The following is a 6,690-nucleotide window of genomic DNA, read 5'->3' as shown; positions in this document are numbered from 1 at the left end:
ACAGGGTGTAAGTTTGAAAACAATGGAGAGAGGACGATTGTGGGCATCACAACTATGAACACAATTCCCTCAAATCATTAATTCGTACTCTCTAGTGAACCGGGCATGTTGTTAGTCTCAAGCTGGAGCTTATCCCATGCGCTCGTGATGTACGTGGAGCATTATGAGTGGTTTACTTGGTGATAAGTAAGTGATGAGTCTTAGTTAGAGACTTGATAAGATAATTGGTTTATGCATGAACTTTGCATCAGTAGAGGCTGCAGATGGTTTTTTCACTATGGAATTTAATGGGTACGTTGATGAATACGAGTTCTCATCAAGGTGGAGATTATTGATATTTTGGTGACTTGAACTGAGTATAAGACAACATAGGAAGAAGAATTAAGGCAGTTTGCTGTAACCGATGCCAAGTCGGTGTTTGGTGGGTTTGACTTGAAGACCAGTTGGTGATGGACTCTAAGGTTAGGGATTTTTTTCCAGAAGTAAACACTATGTCGGCGTTTTAGGGATTTAGGAAAAGTAGAGTCAGCTTTCATTGCGGTCCTTGAAGTGCAGTTTTTAGAAGCGAACGTCGAGTCGACATTTGGTGAGTGTGACTTGAAGACGAGTCAGCGGTGGAGTCTGATGTAGGGGTTTTTGTCCAGAATAAAATGCCGACTTGGCGTTCGGGGCTTTAAGAAAAAGTCGATTCGGCTTTCAGTGCTGACCTTGAAGTGCAGTTTTCGGAAGAGAACGCCGAGTCGATGTTTCATAAACCAAGGGAAATGCTAAGTTGGCTTATCTACGTGTCGAAGGTTACTTAGTTTTCTGAACCCTTTTTTCATGTCAATGAAACCTAATTTCTTTTTTTAAGAGGGCTCATATATAAACCCCTCTCTAATTACAATTAGAGTTATAAAGAGCAACTGAATAACAAAGTGAGCCAACGTTGAGAGATATTCTTAGATTCATCTGATAATATCCGTTTAAAAAGTGGAATTAAAGTTCTTGGTGCTTGTGGACATATCCATCGTGATAGTGAACCACGTTAAATGTTAGTGTGTTCTTAATTATTTGTTTGAATCTTTATTATTTCTCTTACCGTTTTTGCCTTGCTTCCACTGTCTGCACAAGTCAAGTCAGGTAAGTGCCTGAGCGCGTCTAGTTATGGAAAATCAAGAATGATGCTACTAAATATTTAAGGAGATGAATTAAATTTAAGCTCCATTATGTAATAACCATTTAAATTCTATTCAAAGGTATGGTTCATCTGCTTTAGAGCATGCTTGGATTGGATGTAAATATTTAAGGGGTAAAAAAAGTCAAAATAAGAAAACGAAGTTGATAAATGAGAAATTAGTGAAATTTGATTGTTGCAAAGTAATGAAAAATGAAGGGAGCTCTCAATTTTATGGGATAAATATTTATCCTATGGGAAGGTGGGGGAATGCATTACCTCCATAATAGAGGAAATCATCTTCTTTTTCTTTCATTATTTTTATTTCATGCTTATTTTACCTCCTTCACAACTATCTCAACTACTTCAAATTCATTTTATTTGCTTTTATTTTATTAGTTTGACTTCATTTCCTCTCTTAAATATTTACAACAAATCCAAACATGTCCTTAGTGTTACCCATCACAGGAGCACTAGGTAGACTGTTGTCCAAAAATGACACAAATAAAAGGTGATTATTTTACTATCAAGTATTTTATTCTTTATTGAATGCTCATCATCTGATAAACCGTACTCAAGGGTTCAATCAGCATTGTAAAGTTAGCCAGTTTGTTTACTCTTAAATAACATTATTTAACTAAAAAATTATAAGAGTTTTTTTGAGTTAAATAGTGTTATTTGAAAGAGACGGAGCGAATATCTGCTAATAGAATTATATAATCATTACATCAAGTACTTATTAAGGGTGCAAGTTGGGCATAGTGCTCGAATTTGTCACTATTTGAATACATTTCAAGTCAGCTGTTGTCTCATCTTATTTCTGCCGTTAATTTTTAAGTGTTGCAAATCAAAGAATAATATGACCACAGTTCAGTTTCCAGATGTCTAAATTTAGGCATATCAACCAAAATTCCCATATTGAAAGTTAGCTACGTACCTACCAACATGCTTTGAGTCATGCTCTATCTAGATTCCTTTTAAAGGAGAACTGCAGATATTTTTTTGTGTATATTCCTGTTTTCAGGCAAATGAAGGATATTATAAAGAAAATTACTACAAAATTCAATTATGGAATATTATTAAGTGACACTCACACCTAAATAAGGTTGGAGAAGGCCATATATACACAACCTTATTCTTATTATCAATAAAATAAAAATATTGTGGAAATGAAAATTACACAAGTACTCTCCCTTGGTCCCCCTCCCTATTTTTGTGAAATGGCCATAACTAGGGGGGACCTTAGCCAGATTGAGTGTAAAACAAGTGAATTATTGTTCTCCGATTTTTTTGTTAACTGTTTTAAATTACTTGTAATATTAATTATATAAGAACCCAAAAAGGTCAGTAAGTTTAGACTCTAGACATGAAACAGGCGGTGACAATTCGTCACATAATCATCCCATGGGCCCACTTATGTGATCACACCCATGGGGCACCTGTAGGCTTGGACCCACAAGCCCATGAGTAATTACCGTTGACTTGCATACAACACTTGACGAGTTTACTCTTTTCCAAAACCATATGGTATTAGGAAGATTACTCACTAAATATTATATGCAAGTCCACAATGCAATATTTTAGTGATGTAGGATCTTTTGTGAAGTATTTCCAACAAAAAGGCCAAGGTTATAGCTGGTAGGACCTTGTCATAGTGGCAATAATTTAGATTCCTATACAATATTCCAATCCCAATCAGACACCCAAAACTTTGGGGTACTATAAGCTTACTTCTTAGTCTACATTTCTATATTCATAGTTATTAGTTTCAGTTGTTGTTGTACTTTTCTATGTTCAGTTTTCTGGGGTTTTCTATTAAGATTCTCCTTCTAAAAAATAAGTGAATCTTTGTACCTTTTGAGCATCAAAATGAATATATGATGTTGTGGAAGTGAATCAATTCAGTAGGCATGTCAATATCCTTTTCTGCATCAACTTATCCCTTGAAAGTTGTGAATGATTTAAATAACCATACCAAAAAGCCTACAAATACAATAAGATCGCTTCCTTCTGCGTCTTCCTCTTCCCTGCAATCATCTTCACTTCCTGTGAAAACCGATCATGACTTGAAAACTTTTCCAGAACACCTCGTAAAAGTTGCATCTCCTTGAGTCCAACTGCTTGTTATAGGCCAAGAGAATACTGTAGGCATCATTGGAGGTGTGTCGGTTCTTTCCACATTGATCTTTCTCGAGAAACTTGTGTTATGGAGCTCAAAGGATAAACAAGGAACCATCCCTTTCATTGTCTGCAGCGATCCAACAATGTCGGTCTTTAGCTAAAAAACGAACAATGACAGGATTTCTTCAAGATTAGACCATATGGGCATAGTCGAGAATCTGAGACGTAAGAGGGTGTTCCTTGAAGAAGCGGGAGCGCGATGCATAGTCATGCCGTGCCATGTTTCTCATGCTTGGTATGGTAAGATATCGGTAGGGTGTAAGCAGCCTTTTCTACATATAGCTGAGTGTGTTGCTATGGAACTAAGGGAAGCAAGATTTAGGCATCTAGAAGTTGGATGTGCTGTAAAAATTGGAGTTATTGCAACTGAAGATACTCTAATGGCAGGATTCTATCAGGAAAAGCTGCAGGATCAAGTAATTCTCTTTAGTAGTCTTCTGATTGTCACACAAAAGTCTATTGGGCTAGAAATGTGGATGCACACATGCATTGAATATTCCACTTTAAATGAAGGGTCGTTGAGATTCGAATCCGTGACCTCTTGTCATGTTGGTTTCTGATACCATGTCAAGGAACCAACTCAATCAAAAGCTTAAACTGATGGTTGAAACTCCGTGATATGTTATATACTCTAACACTAATTTTCATCACTCAACATTCTAAATCAAATGCTTCAGCTAATGTCTTACAAGATATGTATATTCTTGTCGCGGACATCCTTCCTAATTGTAGTGTGGATAGTTAATGTGCAGGGATTTGAGGTAGTGTTACCTGATAAATCTACCATGGAGCACATCATAATCCCAGCCATAAGTTCGGTGAAGCAAAAAGACATAAAGGGAGCACGCAACCTTTTACGAATCGCGATCCAAGCCCTCCTAGTGAAAGCTGTGAATATTGTGATCCTTGCTTCACATGAATTGCAATGTCTGTTACCTCATGATGATCCTCTTATTAAGAAATGCATTGATCCGACGGATGCTTTGGCAAGATCAGTAGTAAAATGGGCAAAGAGTCAGCAAAATTGCAGTCAAGAAATATAATTAGGCGATACATGGTAGCCTTGCTTACAATTCAATGATGGAAATCACTCCGATCTGTACAAAGGGTTCAACCAACAGTTGGGATCTTCTGAACTTGTTGGCTCATTTTATGGTGCTATTTTGATCATTTATTTACATTCATATTTACATTCATCCATTTATCAGTCTAGCATGTTAATGTAAAGTTTAGACCAAGTAAGCCCATGATAATTTAGGGGTCTTGTGAATGTTTATTACTATGCACAAAAATTTGTAAGGTACTAAGAATCTAAGATTGCATGCTGTTTAAATTTGTTGATGCATGCTGGTATGGTATCATGCCTCTAGAGCTCATCTCTCTAACTGGTGTCTGGTAATGTTTGTGTTTACAAGTATTTAAAGATCATTTGATTAATACTTTTCTGCCCTCAAATGGATCATCCACAATTTTCGCTTCTCAATTTATTCTCCCCTTTTACTCTTACTCGAAGTGAAGCATTAGAATGAAAGTTAGTGAATGCAAATTATAAAAAAAATTACTAGCATAACTTCCCTCGCAAAATGGAATACTTACGGTGCAATTAGTAGGAGAGACTGAAGAGCAAGTGAGATAATCTTGGATAACTGTTAGTAAAGATGTTGTTGCAAAAATGACCAAGATTAAATATTTGGGGAGATTGATGAAGATGAAATGCATTGAATTCAAGTTGGACGGTTTAAATGCAGAGCAACCACTCGTGTGTTATGTGATAGGAGTTTTCAGAAAAGGTAATATTTAATATAAAACTTTCTAAAATTAAGAAGTAGGAGGATATTTGTTTTAAAAGAAAACATTGTGGGTTAGCAAGAAACATTGCTCTTGTGTGAATTCATATTCCATATACTCTTTATGTGTATCACTTTAGTTTTGCCAAGTGTACTCAAATTATTGAGACCATGATGGATATGTGTAGAAGAAAGAATTGATGAGCACATGAACAAAAAACAAATAGTGGGTTAAGTGATGAAACTTCAAAGCTAAATACCAAAGAGAAGGAGCATGTGCTCAAACCTATAAAAATTCAAGATGTGGAACAATAAATCCATTTAGGACCTTCAATCCCTAATGAATATGCAAAAGCTTTAATTTTGAAGAAAGCAGGATATATATGGAGTGTTTATCTCGAAATATTTAATCAACAATCAAATTCGAGGACAAATTTTTGAAGAAGGGGCATGCTGTATATTCAGTTAACCTAACATCATTATTTAAAATGATTAACTTATTCAACATCTGGGTGTAGTTCTCCTTATATTTTAAACTAATTTCAGATTGATTGCTCATCATAAAATAAATAATTATCTAAGTTGTTTCTTTAATTAACATTTAGTTTTTGTTAAATTTTAAAAGACTTTGTTAATTTGTTTTGTTTTAAGACTTTGAGACATTATGTGTTCCTAACTTAATGTATGTAAGTTAAACTATTAAAACTACTAGATTTAGAGTATTTATTTTGATGATATAATTTTAGATCACATGACCAAACTAGCACAAAAGTATTATTAATGTTGATCCAATATTGGGTGGGTTAGGAAAAAGGTTGGCAATTTTGGTCATCATGTGACCCGTTACATTGAACGGTCATTCTAATTTTTTCACCCATTTTGCCACATGTCAAGCATTGATTGGAGAATAAAATCAACAAATTCTTCCCCTGACACAGCCTTACCCACTGTTCCACATGTCTCCTTCTCATTGGATGATAAAAAATTGTCATTTATTTATTTTAATGGCTATTTTCATAATTGATTAAATGTTTTTGTTAAAAAAAAATTATACCAATGGTCATATTTTTTTGAGATCTATAAAATAAGACCAATTTTGATTTTTTTGACATAAATTCATATTTACCTATCTTCTTTCCTATTTTCCTACCTTTTTGGTTAAAAAAACACAAAAAAACATCTTAAATATCTCAAAAAAAACATGGATTCAAATAAAAAATTATCTTAAATTAAATTTATTATAATTAAATAAAAAATTATATTAAATTTGTACATGAGAATGTTACTATTAAAAAAATGAAAAATAAATATTATATAAATTAATAGAGGGAAAGTATAATTGAATAGATAAAAAGTAAGAGAAATAAGATGATGATCTTTTAAAAATGGTAATTGTTAATAAGATTAGGTTGAATGATGAACTTTTAAGAAAGAGAAAAATTATGAAAAAGTGTGATGACCTTTTTTTTAAGGTCACCATTAAAGATGCTCTTAGCTAAATAGAATTTTTAATAACTCATGCAAATTCTAAGTAGCATCAGCAATGAAGGAGCTAAATGCCCAAGT

At 34.0% G+C, this 6,690-nt stretch overlaps 1 pseudogene; it reads left to right on the top strand.

Moving 5' to 3' along the window:
- The first annotated feature begins 235 nt into the window (after positions 1–235).
- Positions 236–4,380, top strand: LOC130815050 (uncharacterized; annotated as a pseudogene).
- The last annotated feature ends 2,310 nt before the right edge of the window (positions 4,381–6,690 follow it).

The sequence above is a fragment of the Amaranthus tricolor genome, chromosome 6, assembly GCF_026212465.1.
Source record: "Amaranthus tricolor cultivar Red isolate AtriRed21 chromosome 6, ASM2621246v1, whole genome shotgun sequence".
Classification (NCBI taxonomy): Eukaryota; Viridiplantae; Streptophyta; class Magnoliopsida; order Caryophyllales; family Amaranthaceae; genus Amaranthus; species Amaranthus tricolor.
Note: the sequence above shows the minus strand (reverse complement) of the source record. Positions and strands in the feature narration are given on the sequence as shown.